This window comes from Solanum pennellii, chromosome 1 (assembly GCF_001406875.1).
Source record: "Solanum pennellii chromosome 1, SPENNV200".
NCBI lineage: Eukaryota > Viridiplantae > Streptophyta > Magnoliopsida > Solanales > Solanaceae > Solanum > Solanum pennellii.
The window spans coordinates 85,420,101-85,435,451 of record NC_028637.1 but is presented as its reverse complement, the minus strand read 5'-3'; the positions used below and the strand labels follow the sequence as shown (position 1 = coordinate 85,435,451).

Below are 15,351 nucleotides of genomic sequence, written 5' to 3'. Positions count from 1 at the left end.
CAAGGGGGAGATTTGTTGGGTTTTATTTGCCCTAAATTTCTTACCATAAATAGGTTTTCCTTTTAGGAAAATCTTTTAAACTGACTAATCCTTTTCTTGTAGGAAAATGTTTAGGACTCTATAAATAGAGGAATGTTCCTTCTAACTTAATCAGCATTCACAATGTAGTCTTAAGGGCTTTGAGAGTTTTGGTTAGAGGGAGAATTTGTGGGTCACAAGCTTGATACGTTATCACTTGTGTGAACCTCCCATGTATTCTGAGTGAATTGGTTGAGGTTGTTTCCCTCTGTATTTTGTACTCTCATATTTATAGTGGATTGCTCATCTCCTTTGTGGACGTAGGTCGATTGACCGAACCACGTTAAATCTTTGTGTCTTTTGGTATATTCTCGTTGTCTTCTTACTCGTGACCTTTCGAGGTTTGCTTTGCTAGCTTCCACATTTACACCTGCTTATTTCCGGTCCTAACAAGGAACACTTCCTACATGAGTCACAATAATCTTGAAAGAGTTAGGCAGTGTGATATGTAAAAGAACAGGAAGGGGACTTAAGGAGGTGAAGAACTGGGAATCAAAGCACATATGCTCAGAAGCAACTGAATCAATGATCCAGGTGCTGGAATTAAAAACTGACAAGCATGAGATAGAGTATTTTTGCACTGTACCAGAAATAGCAGAAGCATTAAACCCAACTGTTGTGCTGCTGCCGGCCTGCTCCAATTTTATGTCTCTTGTAACCTGTTTTACCAAAGCTGCATATTGCTCCTTGTTGAGCTGATAAAAAATGTTGTTGTGTGTTCCCTGTTGTTGTTGTTGTTGTTGTGTCATTCCTTGTACCGCATTGTCTTCACTTGGGAAGACTCCATTAGCCCTTCCTTGAAACCCTTTTGGTTTAGAAGGATCAAACTCTCTAGACTTATTGAATTCGAAATCATCAGGATATCCAATTCTCCTATAACAATTATCATAAACATGGCCAGTTTTTCCACAATGTGTGCAAGATACATTTGGATCATACTTATTTTTTCTTCCTTTGTTATTGTAGTTTCCCCTTCCTCCCCTTTGATTAGGAGTGGAGTTCCTCTGTGGTGCAAAGTATCCTGAGAAAATCTCCCTTTAGATACAATATTACCAGATCTTTGAAAAATTATTCCCTGTGAGTTAATCATGAAACCCATAGCATCATTAGGAAATGAACTATTAACATAGGTTTCCCTTTGATTTTCATCCTACAAAAGTAGTGAATATCCATAGTCAATGTTAGGCAATGGGTTCATCATCAAAATGTTTCCCCTAGCTTGGGCATAAACATCATTGAGACCCATGAGAAATTGTATCAATCTTTGATCCTCCAAAGACTTCACCAGTTTAGATTTACCTTCACAAGTGCACACACATGAACGACACATCATGATGTTTAGTGCATCAAGTTCATCCCACAAACGTTTCATCTTGGTAAAGTAACCTGCAACATCTGAATTTCCTTGAACAGTTCCTGATATTTTCTTTTGCAAATGGAATAGTCTAGCACCATTTGTCCTACGAAATCTGTGTTCCAAACTGTCCCATAATTCTTTTGCTGTTTTAGAGTAAATTACACTGTTTGCATTTTCTTTTGTCAATGAATTTAACGGCCATGATATTACCATGTCATTGCATCAACTCCATTGTGCATATTGTGGTGTTTGTTGATCTGGTGCAATGCAAGTTCCATTGATGAACCCAAGTTTCTTCTTGGAAGATAGGGCAATGAGTATGGATCTTCTCCAACCTGGAAATTCTTTTCCATCAAAGGTGGAGGTGATTAGATTCATCCCAGGTGAATCTGAGTTATGAAGAAAGTATGGATGATGGACATTCATCCTCTGGCCAGGTTGTCCTTCCACAGTAGAAGAACTATCAGAAGGAAGAACAGTTGCAGCTGCCTGTGTACCCATTTCTCAGGAATTTGATGATTCAGAAAAAATGATTTTAAGTTTTGGATCGAGCTATTGCTTTGATACCATGAAAACAATTGAAAAGAAGATTGGAAAATTTCTGAATGTGTATTCCTCCCTGATATGATGTATATATACAAGTATATCTACTAGAAGATGAAAACAAAATTAGTAAGACTATACACTTGGCATTCTCTAAATTTGTACAACATCTAACAATATGTAACAAACTTTTATTTTTCACATGCTTGACACGTGAGTAGATTATTCTAGCTTCATTAATCTAACGGTTTGCATTTGATCCATTTTTCTTCCTTGATGAGGGGTTGTGATTAATACACGTTATCTTCAGACAAATATAGATAGACCTATGTCTTCATCAAGCTGTCTAAATTCATCTTTCTTTTTTTTTCTTCTTCTTTCCTTTCCATCTTTCCTCTTCAATATCCTCAATCGATTATTTGATATAAGAAACTGATGATGATGCGGAAGCATGAGTGTCAATAGCATGAGACATGTCAGATGGTATCATATAATACATCTCTAAGCATATCCCACGTAATTGATTGATTTCTAACAGTTCTGACCTTGTTCTCGTAGACCCTGAATTGATAGAATTTCCACAAGAACTAAGTTTCACCAAGTGATTCCTACGACCTAGATAAACTAGAGTTACAAAAATTGCACACTTTTCCCTACAAGACATGTAAAAAAAACTGCATACAACATTTTCCAATAATGTATATAAATTAATAAGTAAATAAAACTGAGAATGTTTATTTTAGACACCTCATATAGGGTTTTTGTTATGTCATTTTGATACTTTTTTGCTTATTTAACTATTTTTTAATTTTATTTTCTTCATCTTTTACCCATTTTCAGCCACTTCTTCCAAATTTAAACTCCCTCCATGGAGAAAAAGATCTGATGGAGTGACAGATAAAACAACGAATTCGAGGGTTTCCTCAAATTTGAACACATTTTCTTATTTTGTTTCTCTTCTTTCTCCTCAATTTAGTTTGAAAAAAAAGAACAAATTATCTTACCTCTGATTTTCTAGACTTTGAAGCATTTAAAAAGAGGTAGGAATTAATGGATGAAAGCACATCACATCGCCTTTTCTTTTCTTTACGTAGCTGATCTACAATTCTACATCCAGGCTCTCTGATTATTGGAAGGTTGTAAAAATTTCAAGAAGTTACCGATTATTGAAAAGTTAGAAAATCATCGAGAAATTAATATTGAATATTGGAGAACTTAAATTTTTAAATGTCAGCACAAGACTTTTATTGTTGGAAATAAAACAAATTTATTTTGGATTAAAAAAATCGGTGAGGATTGGGGTTGTTTCTGCAAAAGTATCTTGAAGAGTGGGTTCAAGATATAATAAATATAACCAAAATGTGGGAATGGGAATTCGAACTTGTTCTTTTTTGTCAAACTAAATTGAGGAGGAAGAAGGGAAACAAAATAAGAAAATGTTTTTTTGGAAATCTGTTGCTCGAATTCACTGCTTCCTCTGTCACCATCATATCTATTTTTCCGTGGAAAGAGTTTAAGTTTGGAATATGGTGGCTGAAAATGGAGAAGAAATAAAGAAAATAAAATAAAAAATAGTTAAGTAAGTTTCTTACCGGGAGGTACACCTACAAAGAAGAAGAAATTTTTAGATATAAGAAAAAAAGAAGATGAAAAGGAAATGGATGGAAAAGTACATTAGTTTATTTGTTTATTTGTTTTTTTTAATTTTTGTTTTCACTGTTTCATGGTCTTATTTTGAGTCCATCTGACGTTCTTTTTCAATAAAATGGGACCATTGGTCCAAGCTTAATTTATTTTTAGAAAAAGTAAGTTTCTCATGCGCATATAGTGAGTGTATCACACTCATTGTACCACGTAACGAAAAATTGTCAAAATGACACAGCATAATCCTACATAAGGTGCTTAAAATAGACATTGTTCAGTTAAGGTGTCTAAGTGAAATTTCGTGTCAACTTCAAGAAGTCACCGATGGGTTGGGCCTTCATACAATTGGTGTTTTCTGATCATAAGTTGCGGTTTAGGATTTCTTTCTATGAACTACTTGCTTGGGTATTTGATTGTTCACTACGTGCTCTTGTCTACTAGTAAAGTACTCAGTTCCTTTATTTTGGGTGGACAATTGGTTTCTTAGTTGATAAAACCATTTTTAGACTTTGTTCATCTGTATTTGTGGGGTCATGTACATGCTTCTGGTTATATTTTTTGTTGATGAGTTCTTGTGCTACTAAAATATTTGGAGAGGATGACTGAAATTGTGGCTCATATCTCTTCGGATAAAAGAATTTTGATTTCGGCGAAAGAGTTTGCAAAATTCTCACAATATCAAAAATTACAAAAAGAATCTATTTCAGTTACTACCCTTGTTGAGTCAGGAAAAGCATGTCTTATATCCTCTTTGAAATCACATGACGGGTAATCCTAACATGTATTCTAGCTTTCAATCACACGGTGCACTCTATCCAGTGAGGGTTGCTAATGGTACAATCTGTAACATTATAGGTTTTAGGATTGTAAAAAACCAACTTTTTCCATTACCTCATCATATGTATTAGGTCTACCAAAGTTAGCCTTTAATTTGATGTTTTCTAGTAACCTTACCAGAGACCTAAGTTGTTATATCTCATTTTATTCTCAATTACTGTTTGTTTCGTGACTTGAAGACAAATGAAGTTATTAGTAAAGGACATGTATCTGATAGTCTCTACATACTTGATGGAATATTCGGGGCCTCTTTTTAGGCCTACTCTTGTGCGTTTCTCCATTTGAGGCACATTGTCGATTAGGACATCCTTCTTTGCTTATGTGGAAGAATTCTTGTCCTTAGTTTCAGAATATTCCTTCACTTGATTGTGAGTCATGTCAATTTGCCCAACACCATCGTAGCTCACCAAATCCAAGGGTTAATAAGCGGGTAGAGTCGATTTTTGAATTAGTTCATGCTGATGTTTGGGAGCATGTCCTGTTGTTTCCATAATTGGACATTAGTATTTTGTCACATTTATGGATGATTTCTCTCGAATGACTTGGATTTACTTTATGAAGAGTTGTTCTGAAGTGTTTACTCATTTTTGTGCTTTTTGTGCTGAAGTCAAAATTCAGTCCAGTACTTCGTACTCAGTGAGTAGTCTAAAGAGTGATAATGTTAAAGAATATATGTTAGAATTGTTTCAGTCCTACATGAGAAAACATGGTATTCACCATCAAATTTCATGTGTTGATATTGTTAGCATGATTGGACAGATCCTAAATATTTGTACATATCTATGTTATAACTCTAAATATTTGTGTAATGATGATAGGAGATATCATAGGTTAATGTAGCATATTTTCAGAGATATTACAATTAGGAATAACATATAGTTAGGGATATATAGTAGATTTTTAGGCATCTAAATCATAATTCTCTCTATTTAATGTAAGAATTCTCATTTGATAGCACTCATTCAGGAAAATTGACAAATACAACCTCTCAAAATGGAGTCATTGAGAGAAAGAATAGACATCTACTTGAGACAACTCGAGCACTTTTGTTCAATTGAAGGTTACTAAACAATTTTGGGTTGATGCAGTCTCTACAACTTGTTTTTTGATTAACCGCATGCCATCGACTGTTCTTGGTAATGTGCCTTACAATGTTATTTTTCTAAAAAAGTCAGTATTTTTGGTGGACCCTAAGGTATTTGGAAGCATGTGTTATGTTTGAGATGTTCGGCCATTTGTTACCAAGTTGGATCCTAGGGTATTGAAGTTTGTTTTCTTGGGTTATTCACGTTTTTTCATAAGGGGTATCGATGTTATTCAACTGAGCTTGGTAAATAGTTGATGTCAAATGATGTACTATTTTCAAGAGACTACACCCATTCTTCTATGCACCTCCCATTTCTTCAACTCAAGAGGAGAAAGTTGAGTGGTTATCTATAATGTTACTCGGATTGTGATAGAATAATCAAATAATGTTTTTTAATCTCCTAGTTCCCCTATTGAACACCAATTAACTATTGGGCCTACAATTTCTTTACCAGCAAGACCGCCAATTATTCAAGTTTATTCAAGGGGACGAGACATCGATGATACATGTTATGCACCGGTTCCTCTGTTGTCAAATCTTTCTTCACCCGATCCTTTAGAGGATAAAAGGACATGACAATCCACATATCCCATTGTTAATTTTGTTTCCTATGATTGCTTATCCTTTATGTTGAGGTCTGTGGTTGCTTATTTAGACTCCATATCTATACCCAAAATAGTGAAGGAAGCTTTGAAACATCCTGGATGGTATGATGTGATACTAGATACATGCCTTAGAGTAAAATCACATGTGGGATTCGGTGGATATACCTAGCACGAAGACACTAGTGGGATGTAAGTAGGTGATCACAGTTAAAGTTAATTCAGATAGTTCTGTTGCAAGACTTAAGGTCAGGCTTGTGGCTAAAGGGTATGCTCAAACTTATGGAGTGGATTATTCAAACATTCTCTCTTAAGTTGCCAAACTTACTTCCATCCGCTCTTTTTTTTCTTTAGATGCTTCTGAGAATTGGCCTTTACATCAGTTGGATATCAAAAATGTATTCCTTCATGGTGATCTTCAAGAGAAATTACATATGGAGCAACCACCTGGTTTTGTTGCTCAAGGGGATTATGGGAGAGTTTGTTATTTGAAGAAGTCTTTGTATGACTTGAAACAAAGTCTCTAAGCTTATTTTGGGCAATCTTCTACTAACAATCAAAAGTTGGCACTATTATGGTAGTGTATATTAAGTGATAACGTGGGGATCTCTTCCCTCAAATCCTTCTGGCATACTAGCAGGTTTCATACGAAAGACTTGGGTTAGTTGAAATACTTTTTGGGTATAAAGGTGAATAGAAACAAGAAGGGAATTCTTTTGTCTCAGAGAAAGTATATTCTTGATCTTGTTGCAGACATTGGAAAGTTGGCTGCTAAACCTTGCAGTACTTCAATGGCTCCCAATGTGAAGCTTATGAAAGATGGTGGCGACCTCTTTGATGATCCAAAGAGATACAGAAGGTTAGTTGGGAAGTCAAACTACCTTGTTGTGACTCGTCCAGTCATTGCTTTTGCACTAAGTATTGTTAACCAGTTTATGTCCTCGTCTACCGTAAAACTCTGGGCAACTTTGGAATAGATTTTATGTTACTTGAAAGGAGCCGCTGGACTTGGAATTATACAGTAATCACAGTCATACTCATGTTGAGTGTTTTGCTGATGCTGACTATGCTGGATCTAAAATTGATTGGAGATCAACTACGGACTATTATGTCTTTGTTGGAGGAACCTAGTTTCATGGAGTAAGACGCAAAGTGTTGTATCTCGATCCAGTGCGGAATTTGAGTACAAAGCTATGTAACAGTCTACATGTGAGATTATATGGATACATCATCTTCTAACTGAAATTGGGTTGGAACATCACACACCAACAAAACTTTGGTGTGATAATCAAGTTGCCCTGCATATTGCCTCAATTATGGTGTATCATGAAAGAACTAAACATATTGAGGTTAATTGTCATCTTATTCCTGAGAAGATTCAAGAAAATTTGATTTCCACTAGCTACGTGAAGACAAGAGAGAAAATAGTTACACAAAGGCATTGAATGGAACTCGCGTTTATTGTATTTGTAATAAGCTGAGCATGATCAACATACATGATCCTAGTTGAGGGGGAGTGTTATAGAATGTATATAGACTTAATCTTAGTAATATACATATAGCTATATATGGGCAGCAGATTTATAAAGATCACCGCAAATCTATAGGAATTACTCTTAATTTTTTTCCTAATTAGCACCTTATGCATTGTATTTATTCATTGTTCACCTACTATAATAAGAAAAAGATCTTCCATTCAATTACACTCATCAAAGATACTGAAAAGCTATGTTGCTCGAATCCTTCAAAAAAACACTATTTTTCTGTTGACATTTTTGGAGATCCAAACAACATAGCAGAAAAATCTAAAGTTTCACGTAATTAACGAAATAATACAAAGTTTTGGAATCCATTGTTCCTATTAAATTTCTAGTTTACATGGATGTCGTTAGTAGCAACAAAGAATGAACCAAAAATTAAACTACCTACCAGTAATGAACACTAAACCTCCACTATACCTAATATCATCAGGACAAAACACTCGTGCTCAGATCAACTGTAGAGAAATAAAACTAGTCATTCAATCACAGCTCTGAAGATCACAAATTAACCACAATAAAACAACACAATTTCCTTTTTTGAAATTAAACAAAACTAACATAATTTTAGCTAACGGAAACAAAATCAATAACATGATCAACCTGAAGTAAAGGGAGATCCAATTAAACCAAGAAAATCACATCAACTATGCATCATAGGTGCATACATACGTGAGAACAATGTATATCAAATCACATCTCACAATTTAACTGGAAAATATACATGTGATGTCACCGGAGAGCAAAGGAATTTTTAAAAAAGGGTGATCGAAGAGTTTAGACTTGATGAGGGCAAAAGACAGCTGCCAGGAACCATTTATGACAAGAGAGAATAGCGTGATTTGTGAATTTTTTTCCCTTTTTGTGTGTTTTTCCTGTTTCCTCGAAAACCCCCTTAGACTTCTAAGTAGTTCTATTTTTGTCGCGGTAATTTCTTGTTTTTTCATTCAGAATTATTGCAAATTTATCGCTACTATTTTTGGATTTTATGCACAGTTACGTCAACTGCTTGAATACTCTTTTTTTTTAGAATGTCGTGAAGTAAAAGTAGACGATATTCTCAATAAAATAACAAAAAAAAAAGTACTCCAGCAGTTGAGGTAAAAATGCATGAAAACCAAAAATAGTAGGGATAAATTTGCAATGACTCTGAATGAAAAATCACAAAATTGCCTTGCAAAAATGGAAATAGTGAGAATTTGTCTATGTTTTCCACATTTTCTATATTTGATTGGTCAAAATGTTTGAAAAGTATTTTCTCTAGGAAAATTACTTTCCTAATGAATATATGGAAAACGAGTTGCATAAGTGACACGCAACATTCCAAGTTTATTGTCTCCTCTTACCCACCCAATCCCCCACCCCTACTATTTGAAGCATCCCCCACTACTTGAAGCATCTATAGCATACCGTCTATCCTTGTCAACGTCTTCAATTACCGGTTTCTTTTCATCAAAAGGAGGAAGAGCTATCTTCATACCATTACAGCAATATCCTCACGGGGTCAGTAATGTTGTGCAAAAATTCAGAGTAGAAGGTCTAACCTTACTTATCATTAGTCAATACCTTGATCCTCCTCATTTTGTCAGTGAACTTTGAGTTGAACTCAAAGACATGAATCGGAGAAATTGTTTTGGTGCTTGACTCCTTGTTGAAAATCTTGTACTTTGCACTTGAAAGGGAATGAAGAAGCCGAACAACATCATCATCTGATAATTTAATTGTGTCATGTGATAACTCAATCTATCTGATGCATTAAAGAGTAGCAGAGTAGAAGCCTATGAGGAAGAAATGCCAATCTCATTTTCTCGTTGATAACGTAATAAAAATGTTTCAAATTAACTAATCCTATCCAATTCCAATAAGTAAGCCAACAATCAACCTTATAAGTAGTGACAACGAGCTCAATAGTCTTTGGCTCAAAATTTCCATTTATGTTTCAAGTTCCTAAAGAGTATATCCATGTAAGTTTCTTGTGCTTTATTTTTGTTTGAAAGCGTTAGAAAAGAGAATTTTATGATGATTCTCGATGTATGAGAGTATCTTCCATTCACGTATATATAACATTTACATCAGGTTTGATATACATGAAATAGAGTTTACATGAGATTGAAACTCCTAAATATAAGCTAGATGTCATCTAAAGGATAATTAAAAAATTATAGTGATAAGATTACAATTGTTTATCCTTAATATCCACTGTCAAGCTCAATGGTAGTGTACGGGCATTGAGCTTGTCGCGGAAATGAATAAAAAGTGACGAGCCTAGTGATTTTATGAAGATATCCGCATATTGATCTTGAGTGGGAACACAACGAACAGTCAATAAACCTTGCTCAACTTTCTCATGAACAAAATGATAATCGATCTCGATATATTCTGATCGATTGTGAAAAACAGGATTAGTACATATATAGAGTGCACTTAGATTATCACATAGAACCACAGGTGGTTTGATGCAAGTGACACCAAGTTCAAGTAGTAGATTTTTTAGCCATGCCATTTCGGGTGTCGCAAAGGCAACTGCTCTATACTCTGCCTCAATGCTGGAGCAAGCCACATCACTTTGCTTCCGACAAGACTAATTCACAAGATTACCACCTAAGAAAATGGCATAGCCATGGTGAGAGAAACGGTCAAGAATATCGGCAGTCCATCCCGCATCAGAAAAAGCTTGAAGGGACTGATCTGATGATGGAAAAAATTGGAGATCAAGGTGCATTGTTCCCTTAAAGTAGCGCAAAATGTGTTTAACTGCAGCAGTGCGATAGTCGAGGATCGTGCATAAACCGACAAACCCATTAACAGCATAAGAGATATATGGACGAGTAATGGTGGCGTATTGCAATGCACCAACAATACTACGATATGAAGTAGCATCAGGAGCAGACAGTCCATCACGTGTGAGTGTGGTAGTAGAATCCGCAGGGGTTCGTAATGGTTTGGCATATTGGAGATGGCTACGGTGGAGGATATCCTTAATGTATGAAGATTGAGATAGTAGCAAAGAACCATTGTGATGCAGTCCCAAGAAAGAAACTCAAATTGCCTAAGTCCTTAAGGGAGAAATTAGAGTCCAAAGTGGCTATAAAGTTGGAGATAAAATCAAAGTCGTTACCCGTAATAATGATATCATCCACATAGTCGAGAAGGTAAGTAAGCGTAGAGTCACGATTGCAAACAAAAAGAGAAGAGTCAGTATAACAGCTCCGAAATCCTTGTTGCACCAGAAAAGTTTTCAGCTTCATAAACCAAGATCGATGAGCTTGTTTCAAACCATAAAGTGTTGTTCTTAGACGACAAACATGATTAGGATATTGTGTATCAATAAAGCGAGGGGGCTGAGACATATACAAAACCTCTTGAAGATTGCCATTTAAAAAAGCATTATTAACATCAAGTTGTTTAAGGGCCGCCACGAGCAAGGGCAAGTTATAAGACCACCCGAATGGTAGTAGGCTTCGCAACAGGGCTAAAGTATCAAAATAATCAACACCCTCTTCTTGATGATAACCTTTAGCCACAAGACCAACTTTATACCGCTAAATCTTTCCATTGACATGTCGTTTAATTTTGAATACCCATTTGCACCGACAATGTTGGCATAGGGAGGAGGTGGCTCGAGGGACCAAGTGTCATTACGAATCAAGGCATTAAATTCATGGGACATGGCCTCACACCATTCCGGAGATAAGCTTTCTTGCTTATAGGTTTTTGGTTCCATGTGAGAAGATGTGAAGGTGGTTTGAAGAGTAAATAGAAATGTTTTGGGTTTAAGAGAATTAGTTTGGGCTCTAGTGGTCATGTAGTGTGTAAACATTGAGGATTAACGAAGGTAGGGAGAAACGGAAATATGAGGCGGAGAAGCAGAAGAAGTTGGTGGGTTTAAGGGCTGAGAAGAGGCAGATAAGAGAGGGGATGAGGATGGTGGACAACTTGATGAGGAAATCGAACTGTCGGGGTGAGAAGAAATGGACGAGGACATAGTACGGACTAGAAAGGTGTCAGATGAGGTGAACAAGGAGGTGAGTATATCAAGATTGAGAGAGTTTAAAGTGGGAGATGCTGGTTTGGAGGTATTGGTGACTATGGAGTAAGGGAAATTCTGCTCATAAAAAATTACATGAAGGGCAATGTAAATGCGACTTGATGAATCGTGAAAGCACAAGTAGCCTTTGTGTTTACTGTTGTATCCTAAGAAGACACACGGCAAAGATCGATACTGGAGATTATGATTGTTCCAGGGACATAGAAAAGGATAACACAAACACCTAAAAACTTTAAGTGACGAGTATCACGATAAGGATTATAGAGAAGAGAAAATGGAGATCGAAAATTAAGAGATGGATTGATCATCCGATTATGAAGGTAAGTGGATGTGGAGAAGCCATGTTCCCAAAAACATAAGGGAAGAGATGAATTTGCCAGAAGAGCAAGACCTTTTTCAACAATAATACGGTTATGACGTTCAGGAGCACCATTTTGTTCATGAGTATGAGGACAAGTGACGCGATGAAGTATATCTAATTGTTGGACAAAGGTAGAAATGTTGCCATATTCACCTCCCCAATCAGTTTGAATGGATTTAATTTTGTAACCAAATTGAGTTTCCACCATTTTTATAAAATGTTGAAAGATGGTAAACACTTGAGATTTAGAAGATAGAAATAAAATCCATAAAAACTTTGAATAGTCATCCAAAAATTGAACAAAAATATTTGTTTCCATTAATAGAATCAATTGGAGCAGGGCCCTTATACATCGGAATAAACTAATTCAAATGGAGAAGAACTTGACATATGAGACCAAGCTAAATGGAGACGGCGACTCTTGCCAAGTTGACAAGGGCCACAAACTGAGTGGAGTTTATTTCTAGAAACTGGAAGATTAACACTGGAAGCCAAACAACGGAGAACGGATTTATGAGGATGACCAAGTCGATCATGCCATGTTTGGAGAGGAACTTTGACAGCCAAAAAACTTCTAGGTTGATGGGGCAGAAGGACGATAAAGGCCATGCTTAATCATTCCTCGAAGAATAACCTTTCCCTGTAGATCCTTTATAAAACAAGCAAAAGGGTGAAACTCAATTATGACGTTGTTATAACGAGTAAATTGAGACACACTAAGGAGATTAGTTGTAATCTCAAAAACAAAAATTAAGACATTTTTTAAATGAAAAGATCGAGAAGGAGAGGGTATAACAGAAGAACCAATATGAGTTATAGGGAGTTTAGAACCATTACAAACAGCAAGGGAGTCATTTCCAGAATATTCTGAGGTGCCATAAAGATTACCAACATCCGCAGAAATATGATTTGTGGCGCCTGAGTCAAGACACCAAGAGGGGTCTAAGAACGTCGAGGATGAAGTAGCTGTATTGGCTTGAGGGCGAGGCGTGTTAGTTGGCGGGTACTGATCATTGTACCGATTATAGCAATTTTCTGCCATATGACCAAGTTCCTTACATATTTGGCAAATTGGGCGATTTGATGGCCGCCTATTGTCATTGCGCTTGGGATTGCGTTGTTGGGATTGATTTGTTATTGGTCTGGAGTTATAAGAAGTCCGAGACTGAAAGCTTTGGAGATTGGCAACAGTAGCAGAAAGAGTGACATGGGCAGATTCATCAGCAAGTTTTTGTTCTTCCTGTAGGATAAGACCAAAATTTTCCTCGCAAGTCACTGGAGGAGTTTTGAGGTTTATGGCTGTGCGGAAGGGGCAATAAGATGAATCTAGTCCATACAAGATATAAGTCACCAATTCATAATTGGAGACACGTTGAAGGGCATAGCAAGATTGTTGGCAATTGTATGTTTGCGTTGGACGTACTTCATGTGGAGAGACTACCCTTGGTCATTGTTTGTAGTTTGAGACGCAAAGTCATCACTCGAGCAAGGTATTGAGTTTGAAAAATATGATGAAGGCTAGTCCAAGCCTCAGCCGCAGTTCGAGACTGAATAATATGTCCAAGAATGGACGGATCAATAGTTGTTTTGATCCAATGGAGGATAACTCTATCATGGGATTTCCAGGTTTCATATTCTGGATTGGCAACATGGGTTTGATTTGTGGAGCTATCGGTTGTAGGAGATACAATCATGAGTGCGGGAATTTGGGTAGAGTCAAGATACTTTTCCCAGTTAAATACCTCAAGAGCATATCTGATTGTTGTTTCCCATAGTGGATAATTATCTTGGGTAAGTGTAAAATTGAGAGGAGGTAAGGAAACTTTGTTGTTTGATCCTCTTGATAGTGCCACAAGCAGATTGTTGGCCGAAAAGAATTGATTTCCAGAAGTCATGACCGGAAAAAAAAGAGGCAGAAATCACACACTGCTTTAATACCACGTTAGAAAAGAGAATTTGATAATCACTCTCGATATATGAGAGTATCTTTCATCCACGTATATATAACATCTACATCATGTTTGATATACATGAAATAGAGATTACAATTGTTTATCCTGAATAGATAGAAATCCTTGAATACTTCAAGGCACCTAACTCGACAATTCTGGAATTTCTATCGGATTATTTCTCAAAAGAAGGGGATCTATAAAGCAATTTACTTTTAACCTAATGTACAGAGTAGGAGAATTGAATTAGATAACTATCCTTGCGAAAGGTGTGCGGTTTTGGAAACAGTTATTCACATATTTATCATGAAGCTCAATCACTTCCCGAACAAAAATTGAAAATTCACAAGTTCGTTCATCGCCTAAAACATATCAAATGAAATAAGGGATTACCCGTTCCTGCAAACCAACCACATCTCTCTTATCTGCTTGTTGAGGAAGAACACTAGTTGAATGCAAAACATTGAGCAGTATGAATTTTTCCACAAACGAATACTAGTCTCATCTATCAAAACTGAATTAATTTTGACAAGGGGAAAAGTTTTTAAAATACATAAAATTTGTTGGTTCCTTAAACAACTGTTCGTATGTATTTATTTACTAAATATTTTGGGCTCAAGACAACTTAATGTTTGAAGGCAATCATAATGAATAGGCAGAAGGTAAAGTATTGTAAATTGGGTTAATGGCATGATTAAATACTTTGAAATTGGGCTTATAGCCCATTTAATGTTTGAGGGCTACAATAATAAATAATGAATAGGCAGAAGGCCAACTTTCAGAAGTATTGTAGATTGGGCTAATGGTCTGATTAAAGTAAGGGGAACTTATGCGGACGACAAAAAATATACTAGTTAATTAGCTAATATAGTTATATTTTGAATTAATTACGATTTGCAACTCAATTATAGCTATTACTACGTGCACATGAATAAATTCCTATCATATACTACATGATAGCATTAATGACTATTTAATATATTGAAACACGTCTTAGATAATGGATAATATTGTTACAGTATGTGAATATACTGTTGTGGTAACACTAAGGTTTACTTCATTCATTCATTTACAAAATTACTTATTACTTAATATGATACCATAAGAATATATTCATATATTGGGTATCATTCATGTTTCTTACCACCATTCATGTACATCTAACTCGTTTCTCGATGATATCATCACAACATATCATATATTATCATGGTATCATTAAAAACTATTTCATACATTCATATATTGCTATTGTATCATTGAGGTCTCTTACAACCCAACTCATTTTTCAACGATATCATTACAACATA

General features: G+C 35.8%; 1 pseudogene; it reads right to left on the bottom strand.

Annotated features, from left to right (window-relative positions):
* The window catches only part of LOC107026545, a 40,027-nt pseudogene extending 25,334 nt beyond the window's left edge, over positions 1–14,693 (bottom strand).
* Positions 14,694–15,351: the final 658 nt, after the last annotated feature.